Source organism: Chrysoperla carnea, chromosome 3, assembly GCF_905475395.1.
Source record: "Chrysoperla carnea chromosome 3, inChrCarn1.1, whole genome shotgun sequence".
NCBI lineage: Eukaryota > Metazoa > Arthropoda > Insecta > Neuroptera > Chrysopidae > Chrysoperla > Chrysoperla carnea.
In genome coordinates this window covers 42,065,854-42,082,643 of record NC_058339.1, presented here as the reverse complement: position 1 = coordinate 42,082,643, position 16,790 = coordinate 42,065,854, and the positions used below count along the sequence as shown (strand labels likewise).

Here is a 16,790-nt window from a genome sequence, read left to right as displayed (position 1 = left end):
TATATTTGCTTTATTCAAAGCAGTCAAATTTTTCAAAATCCGGTAAAAATAGAGTAAAGATTATTTAATTTTTACATCGGGCTATCCCAACGTGTTCCCAACCAGGTCCCACTCAAACAATTAAACCACGTGTTTATCATTTAATTTAATTTGGGCTTTCCCAATAAGTTACCAAATAGGCCCCAGTTGGGAAAAACTATTTAAAATCGCCGTTTTTTACATTGGGCTATCCCAAATGGTTCCCAATTGGATCCCAATTGGGATAGACCTATTTTAATTTAATTTGGGCTTTCCCAATAAGTTACCAAATAGGCCCCAGTTGGGAAAAACTATTATAAAATCACCTATTTTTACATTGGGCTATCCCAAAAGGTTCCCAATCGGATCCCGATTGGGATAGACCTATTGGGACATGCCCCAACAAATCCCAAGCGGGCCCCAATATAAGTACTGGGACAATTTCTAGTCGGGAAGTCTTTGTTCAGATCCATACATTCTTTGTAGGGGTTAATTTTTGTGAATAATATTAACAGTTTGACAGTTTTAAAAAAAAATCATTGCCTTGCATGATTTGTAGCTTTATAAACTTATAAATTATCTATGAAAAGTTTCTGCATCATATTTCGAAAAAAACGTACTTGAATTTCGGATTTAACAGAAAAAATACACCAAAAAACCATTGATCGTTTTTGTGGACCTCAATCGGTCACGAAAATCAGCCCACTGGCCGAATAAATTCTTTGAAAACACAAAATCAAACAAACAATACGAATAAAATTAAGATTTTATAAATGCAAAACTGCATTATTTTTTTGTATGAAATAAAACGAATAATAATTAATTACTTAAAAATATTTTGTTACACTTTAAAATTTCTAGAGTATATTATAAGCATAAAAACCTCTTGTGGATTTAAGGGCGTTATATCAAACACACCCGTACAAATAAACATTACCACAAAATAAAAGAATTGTAAAATATTTGAAGACCAAAATAATAAAAAATTAAATACCGAGAAAAATACACAGTTTGATATTGTAAACCTCCTTAGTAAACAGTAAATGGTTTTAAAAACAAAATCGCATTCACATAAATATGTATGGATAAGGCGATTATAACGCAAACCAAATTGTGAATTATACAGAAAACCCTTTTTCAAAAGTATGTATATACGAATGTAACTATATAGGGTAGAAAGTAGTACGTAGAGTCAAGTGTTATTTGAATTTTTTTGTAGTTTTCGGCTACGATTTATTAGACAGCATTTATATTGAAATGGGAGGTATTTTTTGAGAATTCTGAAACTGACAACTGAATAGTGATTGTCAATCTTGTTCAGACTTCGAATAAATTAAAAATAATAATATTTTTGCCAAAAAGTTTTGTAAATTATTCTCAACATAAATCGTTGGTTAATGGTGAGCTAGTTCTTAGACCATAATTTAGTTTTAAACATAACAATTAATTTTGAGAAGGTAAAGTTTTAAATACGTTAACTAGTGTACCTTCAATATAAAAACTATGCTTGAGTTATTTTACCGGGGCCAACTACAAGGAATCTTCAAAAAAACAGTCATGAGGAATTACAGTGCAATTCGCACCGTGCGTGAGTTTTTTTGGAGGCGTTTCCATGGTAACGATACACTACTTTAATTATAGAATTGTATGGATGCATATATAATAGTATGGATTGCATTTATGACTTACATTGAAAATTTAATAGTATTGTCTCACAAATTTAAATAAATAATTATAATAATTTGAAAAATAATACTTGAGCAATTTGATTTCTTATTTTCATAATTTTTATTGCATTAAGTTTAATTAATTAGTGTTTCAATAATTTTAATTTGACATTTTTCTATAACATTAACATGTAAAGAACTGCAAATTAGTCATAACAGTGTCCTTTATTTTTCACTGGAAGCCCTGGCATCGATTTTATTGTCTCTACCATGACTACGCACACAGCGAATAAAAGGAGACACGTTTTCTATTATGATATTTTAATTTATGGTCTTAAAAACACAAACATGTAAATACTGATTCTAGGTACTACGTCTTACCCTATTATATATAACATCATGCCTAAGGGTGCAATGCACATCGAGTTTGGTTTTCTATTGGGATTAAACCATATTATTTAAATCTGGACCTTTTTTGAAATTGTAAAGACATGTATGATACATGCTTAGAAACACCCAGAATTATTTCATACAAAAAGATTTTATGTACATAATAATTGATATAGGTTTATATTGTTTATTTTTGTAATAATAGATTTTGTTTTATTTCCTTTACTTAAGAACCAACCTCTATATATTTGTAACATATTAATTACCGATTCTTTTATTATATTCTACTTGAAATCAGAAGGTTTGGAACTAAAATATCTTATGATGATAAATAAAATATTTTATTACTAAACTTCATTGCTGCATAAGTTATATAAACCAGAATGAATCGATAAGGAGGGTAGGCATAATCGTACTCTATAGAATCGGCGTATCAATCAGATTTTCCTTTTTAGGAATTTTGATTATTGATTTTTCTTTATTTTCCCTAGCAACAAATTATTTATATTTAATTATATTATTAATATTTTCACTGTTTATTAAAATGCATCAAAAAATACCATTTTGGCATTATTTGTCATCTAAAATGACAGTCTGGCTTTTAACAAACTTTTATTCGCTTGGTATTTATCTATATATCTATGTATCTACGTAACAGAACTTTTTAGCGCGATTTTCACCCATTTTAAAACGTTGGATTAAATCAAAAATTTGCACACAGTACAATAATTAGGTAATTTTGTACGATTATCCTGATCAAGATATTCAGGATTAACGATTTTATAACAGAAAATAATTCATGTAATTCTGGTGGAAGCGCAGTTAACATTCCATAATATTAATAAATAATAGTTGAAAAAACGAATAAAAACGAAAATAATCGCTTTCCTAGCTTGCTGAACTAAAAAGTAAAAAATAAGTTATGCGTTGAAAAACTAAAAACATGCCTTTTTTAATCTAGCTTAGCTAAAAAGCACAAAATAATTATTGTATTTCTATGATAAGTTAAAAAGAAAAAGTGAAACAAACAATTGACTGAGTTAATTGTTGAAGCACCATGCATAGACAGTACAATTGACTGAGTTAATTGTTGAAGTACCATGCATAGACAGTGTTGGTGACGCAATCGTTTGTTTTTTGATGTCACGTAAACAAAGAAAGATATCCACTCTGAAATAGCCACACACACATAACTGATATTCCCATATTAATACATATTATAAAATTTGCACCTAATTACCACCCTCGTGGGTAAACAGTGATGTTTACAAAAAAATGTTTCAAATAAAAGTTGTTTATTTTTTTTTAAGGAACATTTTTTACACTAAAACTTTTGTTCTATCTCTAGCGGTTTACAAAATGGGCCCTACGGATCCAAAACCCAATTGACCTATATTGCTCATTTACGAACTCGACCTCACTTTTTCCTTGAAACCTCTTTTCGTTTTTGAGTTATCGTGCTTACGGACAGACGGACAGACGGACAGACAAGCGGGAACTACGTCTAATCAGGTGATTCTATGAACACATATACCAAAATTTTTTTCGTAGCATCAATATTTTCAAGCGTTACAAACTTGGGACTAAACTAAATATACTATTATCGTAAAAAAGCGTATTGTAAAAGTCAATGTTGCAAACGAATATTAGATCAATATTATTATGGATGCTTTTTCCAAGACTAGGCAATAATAATGACCGGTAGTAACAACCAGCACTTAAGTAATTCTACTTAATTTGATGAATAAATTTTAGAATTTCTCTCTAAATCATGGATGAATGAATTTTTTATCTTTAGAAACTTTGTGTTGGAAATACGCTACTAATATATTTTTCCCATGAAATTATTGAACAAAAATCAAAAACTGGATTTCAACCCATATTATAATATTTAAATTATTTTTTAAATATAATGATTGATTTCACAAAATGGATGTATGGACAATATCCAAGTAAATTTAAATATTTAAATTTTTTTGTTACAAAAATGCAATGAACTATAATAAATACAAACATTTCAATGGTAATGCATGTGCACAAAACAAAAAGTCCCTCTTGTAACTCTACAATAATGTGGTTTTATAAATAATATAAATCTATAACTGTTTATAAATATATTAACAAATGTATTTAAACAACAACAATTGTCATATAAAGCCCATTTGTACATTTTTAAATAAAATAAATAGTAATAATAATAATATGTATATAATATTATTGTTATATTATATAACAGCAGGGTGTCTTGTTTATACATCAGGAGTACTTGGAGTTTTTACTATTATGAAGTGCTTACCTTAGCATAGGTATTATTATTGTACAGACATGTTTTTAAAATCTCTACCAACTGAAATAAGTTTTTGTGTTTCATAACTATGTATATGGAAGCATTTTATTCGACATGCAATGCCATCTTTACAGTTTCGAAAAGAGATTTAGTTACATCAAAGAATCAAATCATCTTTTTTTGAACTTTGTTTTCCTTTCTAATAATTGATGTATTCTTAAAGAAAACTCTATAAAAGAATGATTAGTAAACTGATGAAAATTTGTAGTGCAAGAGCTACATTTACTAAGCGAATTTCCTCAGAGATTGGAAAAAATTACACATTTTTCTTTAAATAAAATATTTCATTTTTAATTTTTTGCTTAAAACTGATAAAAAAATACCAAAGTATTCAAAATTCAAAACTTTGTCTTTTGCGCAAACCAGTATGGTACTTACACCTAATTTTCTGTTTTCCGTAAATTCGTAACTCAGATTCTCACTCAACATGTTCTCAATCTCTTACATGAGAAATTTTTCCGGCAGACAAATTCGAAATGCATAGTGCAAAAGAAAAAATATCGCATAAATTTATTTAGTCTAGTCATTTGATAGTTAAACCTGGAAACTTTTCCGAGAATTTTGAAAGTATGTAATTTTATAGATTTTGTACTCAATCTCTTACATGGAAAATTTTCCCGGCAGACAAATTCGAAATGCATAGTGCAAAAGAAAAAATATCACATAAATTTATTCAGTCTAGTCATTTGGTAGTTAAACCTGGAAACTTTTCCGAGAATTTTGAAAATATGTAATTTTATAGATTTTGAAGTGCTCTTTTCAAATTTCCACTTTGTTACGTCGTATCTTTGCGGCTCCCACTACCATATTTCCTTTCCGAGTCATTTAACGAGGAAAATATCTATAAAAAATTTAATTAGAAACTAATACACCTCCTACAATTTATGTACGGGAATTTGTTCCATAAAATCAACAGTTTCGGGGTCGCCGCAAAGTGCTATTTATTATGCGTTTCGCGGGGTAACTAGTAAGCGGTGCGTTTTTTTTATGTGTTTTTATCCTTTTTCCATAACTTCAGCTACCTCGCCATCAATTAGTAGATTTTCGCAAATAAAACAGTTTCCTATATAAGAAGCCATGGCTCAATAAACTTATTAATCTATTGAGTTCTGCCGACAGGCAATTTTGTTAACAATTATAATTTTTAAAATTCGAAAAGAGCACCTCAATATCTGTAAAATCACCTATTTTCAAAACTCAAGAAAAACTTTCCAGATAACCCCTTTTTTGAAAGAAATAAATTTTCAAGAGAATAAATTATGAATTTGCCTTCAGATATTTAAACGTTTGTAAGTGCTCGCAAGTTCCATTACGAAGGAGAGAATATAAGTTTATCTTCAATTTTCGTGCGGGAAAGTATGTTTGTGTGTGAGAATAGAATAAGTGATTTTTCATTTCTATCATACAAAAATAATTGCGTTACTTTCCATCGCGAGAGAAGGTGAATGAAATATTTTAAAGTACTAATTCGATCTTGTAGAAATTTTGATTGTAAGGCAGATAGAGTACAGCTAAATGTGTTAAAAAGGAGATACGATATACTTTCAGGTACGTTCAATTATTTTTATCAGTAGTATACATGCTCTTCTAACGTGTTTCACAGTAAAAACACAATTCAAGTACATATTTACAAACAAAAAACAAAAACAAAATAGGTAAGTATTTTTGTACTTAGTGTACTTATGTGTAGCTTGAAGCAGCTCAGCCAGCAGTAGTTATACTTTGTGTTACGTTTTAAAAATAAACCTAGTTTTTTTTTTTTTTTGTTCAAACAAAAACAGTTACATTTATTTTAAATAAAATTAAAAAAAAAATAGTAGAGTATATAATTTTTAAAATATATTTTATAAAATGCAAAAAATCTCCTGCTGTTTTCACTTTGAGAATTATTACAATTTTGTGTGTGTAGGTTTTATATTTCCCATTGAATTTGTGTTTGAATTCATATTATATTAGATATTTTATTATAATTATGGTTTTTGTTGAATATCCGATGCTCTAAGGGGCTGTACGTATACTCAGGCAAAAGAGAATGAAAACTCAGATCAAACATTAAACCAGATAGGAAATACATAGACGTTCTAACAGTATAAAATACCATTATAAAAAATATGAAACTGACCTAAGATGGGATTGAATATACAATTTAATGCAATTATAGTTTAAGAAAAACAAAAAGAAAACCGACTTAAAAACAAACCTATTCCAAAACAAATTAAAATGCACTAAAAAGTAAAAAATAACGATAATATAATGTAGTTACAAATATTGTTATTTTTGTAGTCGGTGTCAGCCAAGGAAACAACTGTGATAGAACAGTTTGCTACATTAACTTGGCTGACACCGACTCCAAAAATGACAATAATTGTAACTACATTATAATTTGTATATTAATTTGTTTTGGAATAGTTTTGTTTTTGAAGTCGGTTTTCTTTTTGTTAAAGTAAAAGTTTTTTCATTTTTTTTCTAGTGAATCTGAAGTACACTAGCTAATTTCTCACTAAAAAAAGAATCGAAATCGAAATCGGTTGGCGTGATATTGAGTTATTCGTTGATTTGTCGCGCACATACTTAATGAAAATTTAAGACTTATATGGTTTTCTCATGGATGCCATTTTCAGGACTGAACCAAATTGAAATGGGACCACACGAGAATCACCAGCTTTCAGTTGAAAGTTGACCCAGTCGAAAGTTCTGAGGTAACAAACATTAAAAAAAAATACAGTCGAATTGAGAATCTCCTCCTTTTTTGTTTGAAACCAGTTAAAAATTAGTTAACCTGCCAAAACTAGTAATTTTTAGGTAAAAAACTCAAGTTGGCACAAAGAATCCGATATTTGATTAATATGGTAGATTGGAAAAAATTTTATTTCTGAATTTCTTTGATTAGAGGGTGCGATAATTTTAATGTTAGCAAATTAAATTCATATATGCTCATTACTCAAAATTCTATGAAAAATATGATTTTTACTTTTATTTTAAGAAATTAGATTTTTCCTATTTTTACGTATTCATACTAATCGAACTACATGGTGCTACGACTTCCAGCTACTTCCTCCTTCTTGCCAAATAAACTATGATATGACTATTGAAAATATTCCTTGGAATAAAACTATTTCGTACGAGTTTTGTTGAAAATTATTTTAAAGTTTCTATTTGCAAATAAACTGGGAAATAATATTACGATGAAAACGTTGGGAAATTATTAAACTGTAAGTTTAAAAAAAATAGTTTAGTAAAATGTAGGTACGTTTTAAAAAATAATCTTTATTTAACAAAATGGAGATTAAATTTAAATAAACTAATGATCAACCAAAAATAAACACTGGAAGCGCTCAGATTCAAATGTTTACAGTAAACATTTTGAAAAAAGCTGTAAATGATGTATTGATTTTTAACGGGTTTCATCTAATATTAAAATATTATTAAGTTGTTCTACTTGTTGACTGACTAGCACAATGTTCTTTACAAAGAAAATTTAAAATTTTGTTAGATTTTTTTTGTTTTATTTCCGTTTATTTATGTTTTTTTGGTAATCATAAAATCTCAAGCTAACTGCGTTCTTCGAGAATTAGATAAATCTTTTAACCACTGACTGATTTATATGAAACGATAGTATATATATGATCTTCAAAATGAATTTTAATACAAAAAGGCGGATATAACGTACTAAATTGACAGTGGGAGACGGAGCCATTATGTCTAGGTTTGTACTTATTGCTTAAGATTAAAACTTATTGATGATTAAAATGAAATATTAGGAGTGTTAACAAATTGACAAATTAAATTTACAAAATTTGATTTGAAACATATCTAAGAACACTATCCATTAAATCGCCTTTTTCCTTAAAACAAAATTCGCAATTGAAAAATAACTAAGAATACTCTCCATTAAATTACCTTTCAAACAAAACCAAACATATCAAAATCAGTTCATCCGTTTGGCGCTACGATGCCATAGACAGACAGAAAAACACAAATAGCTGGCAAATTTATAACGTGCCTTTTTTTTAGTTCGTGGGTTAAAAACGACTGAACGTAACTTTTCTTTTGTTTTCGAAAATCGAGAAAAAATAATATAAATATCTTAAGCCATTTTTTCTTATTTTTCAATTCGAATAACAACAATTATTAATTTATTGATAATCGCCAAAAAATAAGATTGTTACACATTGGAAGTCTATAAATATTGGTTTACATTATAGACTAGTCGTTTTGGAACATTTTCCATTTGGTATAAAATGGAAAAAGGTAAAAATTAAACTTAAAAATGCTGTAGGTATGTTGAATCAATATTTTATTTTATTGTGCTCATTACGTTGAACATTATAAAAAGGTAAAATCTTCTGAATTATAATTAAAAAAACGCACTTGAAATTTTGTATTTCTATAAAAACTATTTCGTTTTGGAAACTATATAAAACATTTTCAATGAAATAAATGATAATAGATAATTTGAATGAAATAATAGATAATTTCAGTCGAACTTTTACGAAATTGACAGAACTGCTAAAACTAAAAATAAATTCCGGAAATGTTCTAATCTATACATTTGCGACTGCTATGTGATATCATAAAAAGTATAACAAATTAAAACGGAAATAAAACTTACAAATTTATATAAAAAAAAAAAGCTTCGTTATAGATAAATTGGATATGATGATCCTATATAATGTATAATTTTGATATAATCTGTATAATATATAAATTTTAACATATGTTGTCAATATCTATTGTAACAGCATCATAGTACTAAAAATCATATGTTTATTGAAATATATATTTAATCATAGGGCGTTATTATTATTTTAGTCAAGTACCAAAAGTATGTGTGTAAAATCTACCCCAATTCTTTACATATCTATTCTTGTTTTTATAAATAGTATATACCGATTATTATCTCTGATATTACAATTATTGTTATTGTCTATTCAACCGAGGTCAATAATGTGGGTAATGTATAATTTGTCTAATCCATATAATTGAATAAGTTAACTCAAAGAATTTGCCTCAGCATTTCGACTATAGTAGCTCACCCATTCACCGCCCACTTCTTTACTCCTTAATAATGAAAAAACGGAATTAATCAATTTGCATGCTTAGGGCGAAAAGAAAAATTTTTAAAAGATTTTATGGTACGATTGCAGACAACGTTTTTGAGAGGACTGAATTTGCCTTTAAGTCATTCGTATTTGAGAGCGGTTGTCTTCTTTAACGCTGGAACTAAATCATATTAAAACTACAGCCAGCCTAAAATATTATTTTTAAATAATTAGTAGAATGATATCTAGCGCGGTGTTAACAATCATATAGTACATAATAATTTATATTGCTTAAAAGGAATGAAAATAATTTTAAAATAATTTTCTTAAAAAATTGAAAATATGTTAAATTTTTGCAATAACTTACAGTAAAAACAAACACTCTCAGGTGTTAGTATTTAATTTCGATCTAATTTGAATTAGAAAAGAAGTATAAAGAAACTTATCTGATGCACGGTGGTCCATATTAGTCTATCCACCCAACTATCTCCACTGGAAATTTCTCAACAATAGTTATAGTGGGCTCAGCCCGTAAAGAATGGCTTATAGTTCATAAATAAGCAACACTGGTCAATAGGGTATTGGATTCATTTTACCCAACTTATAAACCGTAAGAGATGGAACAAAAGTTTAAATTTAAAAAATGTTCCTTGTAAAAAATAGACAATTTTTGTTTCAAACATTTTTTGGATAACATAGCGAGAGCGCTAATTAAATCAGAACAAAAGTGGGCCGTGTTAATGTATGAACCTTGACCTTGAAGATTAAGTTCAAGATCGAAATAAAGATCGAACTATGTTTTGTTAAAAGGAGATGAGTAACCTTTGAATTCAATCTTTGATTTTTTATAACTTCTTCGTTTTTTAATCAATTTTAATTTCACTTTCAAATTTTTGCATGGCATCAAGTCTAGTTTTACATTTTTATGAGTAAACTAGCCTATTCGATATTAGGATTATCCCATAGTGTTCATACATGCTTTCGGATATTTGAGCACCTTCGCCGGATCGTTGCGGGATATTCTATCCACTATTTTTCAATTTCAAGTGAAAAACTATTATATGTATACTACAATTATTAATAACCATATAAATATTTCTCGTATTATACAAATATTGTTTAGGTACCCCAAAATTATTTTATTAAATATAATAAATCGGAAACATATTTCAATTCTATTACGATATTATCTTTTATTATTTGTAACTAAACACAAAAAATAAAAATAAAAAGATAATTGATCCATGATAAAATCAATTTTATATATGTCAAAACATATTAACAACCCCTTGTTTATTTAACCAAAAAACTGTTTTATACTTTTTATTATTATTATTTATGATTATCAGTGAAATGAAGTATCATATTTATATCAACATTAGATTATTATCGCTTATCAGTTACCCACTTGTTTTATAAATAAAAATTACGTAGGGCAGAATGCATAATTCAAGGTGTAGAGCAGGCATGGACAAATGTGACTTACAGAAGACCCTCAGACTCCTAACTTAACATACTATTAAGACAGTTGCAACCTAGAATAGTTGAATACCCGTTTCGCTTCCTCCTATATGAGCAGTACGGACTTGGATAAAGAGACACACAATAAAGTTATAACAAACAACTCACCCATTACTGCTCTACACCAGGCATGTGCGAGCTATTTTAAGTCAAAGTCAGCCTTGTTATAACTTTATTGTGTGTCATAAACTTTATTGTGTGTCTTTTTATCCAAGTCCGCATTGCTCATAGAGGAGGAAGCGAGACGGGTATGCGACTCTTCTACCTATCTCAGTTTCTCTAATAGTAATGAGAAAGGTAGAAAAAAAGTGTTGTCTATCTGTCTTACTCGCATTTTTGGTTGTCTCTGATAAGGCTGTCACTGTCTTACTCGTATTTTAGATACAGAAGTTTGAGGGACTTCTCTAAGCCACGTTTGCCCATGCCTAGTGTAGAGCAAATTTTACTGAAAAATGGACAGTTTGTTTACATCATTTTTACATTCTGGACATTTAAAATTATTTTGAAAGTTACAAAAGATAATTTTTTTTTCACTTTCAATACAAACCTGTAAAGATAATCATTTTAACCTTATGAAAACATATAGTGTGTTGTTTGTTCTGTTTTAAGAGCTTTTCTTAGCTCGAAAAATTACATTCCACAAAAAAAAAAATTATTTCCCCAACAAATTACTGTAAGATATTTTTGAATTTTTTGTTTGACATAAAGGAGTAAAAAACTTTAATCTATTAAAGAGCCAGATATAATTTATCTTCTTAATCCCATATATGTGAATAATAGCTTTAATTACCTGCTACAGTCACGTATATAAGCAACCTAAAATAACGCGAGGCAAAACCACAACAACAAAAAAGGAACTATTTCTTACAGTTTTTTAGTCTAGTTCAGTTAGATTGATCTTCTTTTTGTACTTATTTTCTGTATGCAATTTTATACGAATTTTCCCTAAATTTAAAATTGACTGACAAATTAATAGTATAGCTTACACATACGCATAATTATTGTGACTAAACACATTTTTCATAAAAAACTGAAATTAATCTTCCCCGACTTGCACGCAGTATGTAAGGAAATATCTTTTTTGGCGTAGGCGTATTAATGTCACATTTATTTTTTTAATTATTTCTTTGAAATATTACTGATAATATTATTTTAAATAATATAATCTTTGTATAATTATCATTGAACCTTGAAATAATTGAATTTAGGATAAATTAAAATGTACCAAAACAATTGCATCTTATTAGCAAATATATTATATAAGACCGTGAGCCAACAATAAAAATTCCAAATTTCTATATAGTGCCTTTTGATAGATTTATGTGTATGATAGATAGTTTTTTCACTTAGAAAACTGAACTGCTCAAAAAAGTGTTTGAATTTCGTTAAGAGATGTTGTGCAGAGTTAACTCATTACTTTTAAGTGCTCTTTACAAACTTTTATTTAACTTGCAATGTTTGAATGTATGTATGTACGTTTGTTTGTTTGTTCAGGTCAGATCTTAAAACTGCATTTTAAAGCAGTTATCCTCAACCGATTGAGTTCAAATTTGACATGTTAGTTCAGTTCCGATGACAATGCATTTTAGAAATACGTTCCTTATCACGCGTTTGGCGTAAGGAGGATCTGAAATATTAATTCCCCAAAAAGGACATGATCCTGTAGTTAAGACACTCGCTTTAATTTAAAGACTTTCTCGATTTACTTTTGGAAACATAAAATTTTCTTTATCTGGCCATATTTTGGGTAATTTTAGTACTTACAGAGAAATTCACGTTCCAAGTTTTAGAATACAAAATTTTAATTTTGTATTTTAGAATGTTAATTTATCAAAAGAACATTTTTCGCAAATTTTAAATCTTTATACATAGTAATTTCGTTTTAAAATAAAAAATTAAATCTTAATTTTCTAGAACTTCGTACGTTAGTCTCTCAAAGCTTGAAAATTTTTCGAACTGGAATTTCGAGTGGCACCTTCAGATTTACGGCCACCTCCGATAATGAATATATTAGATCATTGACCTTAAAATCAAATTAACAATATTAAAATCTTTAACCTGCTATCAATGAATATGTTATTAAGTAGTTCGATAGTTAACAAAATAATAACCACTAACAGTACAATGCCAGATATACCACGTGTCTCAAAATTTCATTTCATAACTTTATTATAAACTAAATAAATAAGACTTGTGAGCATTTATTATCATTGATTAACACACTTTTTGTGATTATTGTGTTCATAAGCCTAAAAAATTCAAAGTTTTACAAGTTGTCCAGAATTTTTTATAGAATACAGGATACAAATATAGGCCTCGTGAAAGAAACTACCCACAATAATTTTCTGAAATAATAATAAACAAAAACCGTGTCTAAGCACAGACCAGTGAAATAATAAAATATCAATAATAATTTACTTTATTTTTATTTATAAGTAATTTTATTACAGGTATGATATTCAAGCCAAGCGGTATATTTTTAGACCTTGAGACCTATTTACCCCGACTTTTCAATATCAGTAGACAGCACAATATGCTTGAAAAAGAAGAGCAAGTCATGATATTTGATAAAGGATTAAGAAAGATGGACTGGAAAAAACAGGCTAAGTAATATATAAGATCCTCCTTTGTACTTAATAGCATATAATAATAATTTAAAAATCTTTAAGAAAAGTTTGCTTGGTTTTCCAAACAAAGCAAATAAAGCAAAAATAAGGATTTACTTTTATAAGCTACAACTAAGAACTTTCTTTCAGAGTTGAATATACAATAGTTTTTCAATAATTTAAATATAAAACACAATTATTTCTAAGCCATTCGATTATGAACCAAATCACGAAATTTCATCGAACAACCGGTCCAGAATGCGAGATGACAATCAACTTTCTTGTTCTAGACCATAATTTGAAACACTTTGTTCATAAAAATTCTAAATAGATTATTTTTATATAATTGTCTTACACTTCTGACATACGAACAAATAATTCATATAAATAAATAAACCGTGTTCTACAAAATATTATGTGGATTACCACAAGCTTGCAGGTATTTTATTTTATATAATAATATCAAATTTTATGAATATATAAAACAGGGGTGTGAAAAATAATCATAAAATAAATGATACGTGAATACTTACATACGAATTTGACTTTGGCTTCATTTAACGACACGGAACTAATGACACAATACATTTATAATTGAACTATAAAATTTATAATAAGTGACAATGTGTATATTGAGTCACTGAATATGCACTGAGTTGTAGAATTTTCATTTTATAAATGTTCTATGTGTATATGCAACAAAATACCTATTATTATCAAAAATGGCTTCTGTAATGCTGACTGGCCTTGGACATTTTTTGATTATCGGAAATCAATGATAAAAACTATTTTGAAATTTTTAAGTTATGCTATTGGATCTTATTTTTATATTTAAGGTATTGTAAACCTACAGTATTGTAAAAAAGTTTATGTTTATTGAACGGTTAATACATATAAACCAAGTATATGCTTTGCAGTTAAATAATGAGTTATTTTTGGCTATAAAATACCACGCAACTACAAAAATATATATTACCTATATTGTGTGCAAGTGATGCTTATAAATTTGATAATATAGATATCGCTCTTCAATCATCAATACTCTAACTATAGTCGTCTCTGTTCGTCAAATGATGGATCTTCGATGAACTCTGATTTAGTTACCTAAATTAAAATTTTGTTTTTATATCATCAGCAACCTTATATTTTTATGGTATTATTATAAACAACAAGATTGTCCAAATATTTAAGATAGCTTTTTATCATACTCTCTAGATTTGTTGATATAGAAATATTCAATTGAAAAGGAAAAATTATATGTATCATTATTTTTTCAGCCAACTCTGAACGATAAAATAATAATAAAAAGCCCGATGACCAAGGAATTTTTTGTAATTTTTGGATACTTTGTTAATCAAAAAATATATTTATAAAGTTTTATAGAAATTCCTAGTATTATTCAATCCTTGCATATCTCCTTAATAGAAATTTCTGACTATTCAATTTCTATCACCACAATATTTTATAGTTTATACTCAAATGTTAATTACACAGAGTTGTTCAATTGGATGTCACCACGTTAATGGCAGACATTTCGTCCAAATAGTCTGATGACACTAGATAAGCTTGCAACGGCTATCCAGATTGAGAACACTTAGACGGCTGTCCAGATTGGGTACACTGTACCAGAATGGTACACAAACAAAAGTCATCTCAAGGTCTTAAGGTGCATACTTCTTAATGATTGTTAATGACACTAAACAAATTTGAAAAGTAAATATAGGAATCAGAAAGGTTAACTGGACACTAGAGATGAGTTTCTGCAATGCAACACCCTTTTTTGAATAAAACCTAATTTGAAATCACCTGAAGGGCGATCCGAAAAATCACGTATTCTTAGGATAATCTTTAAATTAGATATTATATGCATTCTCATTAATGCCCTTTATAATAAGATACATTTTTTAATACCCATAACGATGTTAAATTTATAGATTTGAGCTGTTAAAGTTTGCGCTTTTAGCATATAGAAAATCCTACATTGAAGTGTTTTTAAAGGTATGTACCTACGTACCTAAGTGTTTTTAAGGTATGCTTACTACGTAATAAGCCTGATTTTCTTAAGATTAATTTGAAAAACTAATGTTCATTACTTAAAAGCATGATAAATGTTTTCTTACATAGAAAACTGTAGCAAGCGGTACTCATTTTCCCATCCACTACATTTAAAGTTATGAAACGAATGGCATTTGTGATAAGAAAATAAGTATTTTTTCTATAATAGATTTTCTCTAAATATTTAGGCATCAATATTCCAAAAACTATGGTAATTGTTAATATCGAAAAAAACTTTTTCTTAATTTTCGTTTTATTTCCCAAGTTCGAACGGTATCCACACTTAAAATTTGAAACGTAAATATCCAATACTTTCATACACTATTTTTTTTTGGGAACGTCCTTAAGTTTTTAAAGTTATTCTCATGCGTTACATTTCTAAACGTGGGTATCAATCAATTGTTTGAGTTGACTGTATTGTACAATCCTACATGTTATAAAATATATTTTTTTATTACAAGAACATATTATTTGAATTTGACTGTAGGTATGGCATGTAGATGTACCTACCTATGTGTTTGGTGTAATTTGATATGTTACTAATTCATTCATATAGAGAAAGAGTATAATATCACATTTATCTCTTCACAACTTTGGTACGAGATGATAAAGATACTATGTAAATGCGAAACCCGTTAAATTATTCAATGACAATACAATACTAATCGTATTGTACAAAGCATGTCGAGAGTAATTAGTATTCAAAAATCATTAATAATCCATCTCATTTGACAATTAGATGAGTATTTTTCGAGATATATCCCAAAGCGTCTTGAAATAAAAGCTTTGCATGCAGGATTTTAGCGACAGATCGAGAATCTTTGATAAGCAATTGAAAAATTGAAAGAAATTGGAAAATTGTGATAATTAGTTATATTCCGATTTGAATTAAAATCCTTTTCGACAATTCCAACAATATAAAATTCGAACATTTTTGATGGTTGAAAGAGTAGTTTATAAGAGGTCCCCTAAAACTGTATAAGAGTATTGGTATCCTGAACAAATTTCTTCTGTCGACTATCCAGGAACTTCGCCATTCATTCGCGTGTTTTTCAAAATATCTCCAGAATAAAAAATACTCATCCTTGAGCAGAGATTAACCATTAGGTAGAGTAGGCACCTACCCTACTGTATTGGCTAAGAA

At 28.3% G+C, this 16,790-nt stretch overlaps 1 long non-coding RNA gene across 1 annotated transcript; it reads right to left on the bottom strand.

Annotated features, from left to right (window-relative positions):
* Positions 1-418: 418 nt before the first annotated feature.
* LOC123296716 lies at positions 419-8,028 on the bottom strand. The gene is made up of 3 exons (XR_006535192.1): positions 8,015-8,028; positions 7,452-7,457; positions 419-475 (listed from the first exon to the last, which is right to left on the bottom strand). It is a non-coding gene; the product is annotated as an uncharacterized LOC123296716 (long non-coding RNA).
* Positions 8,029-16,790: the final 8,762 nt, after the last annotated feature.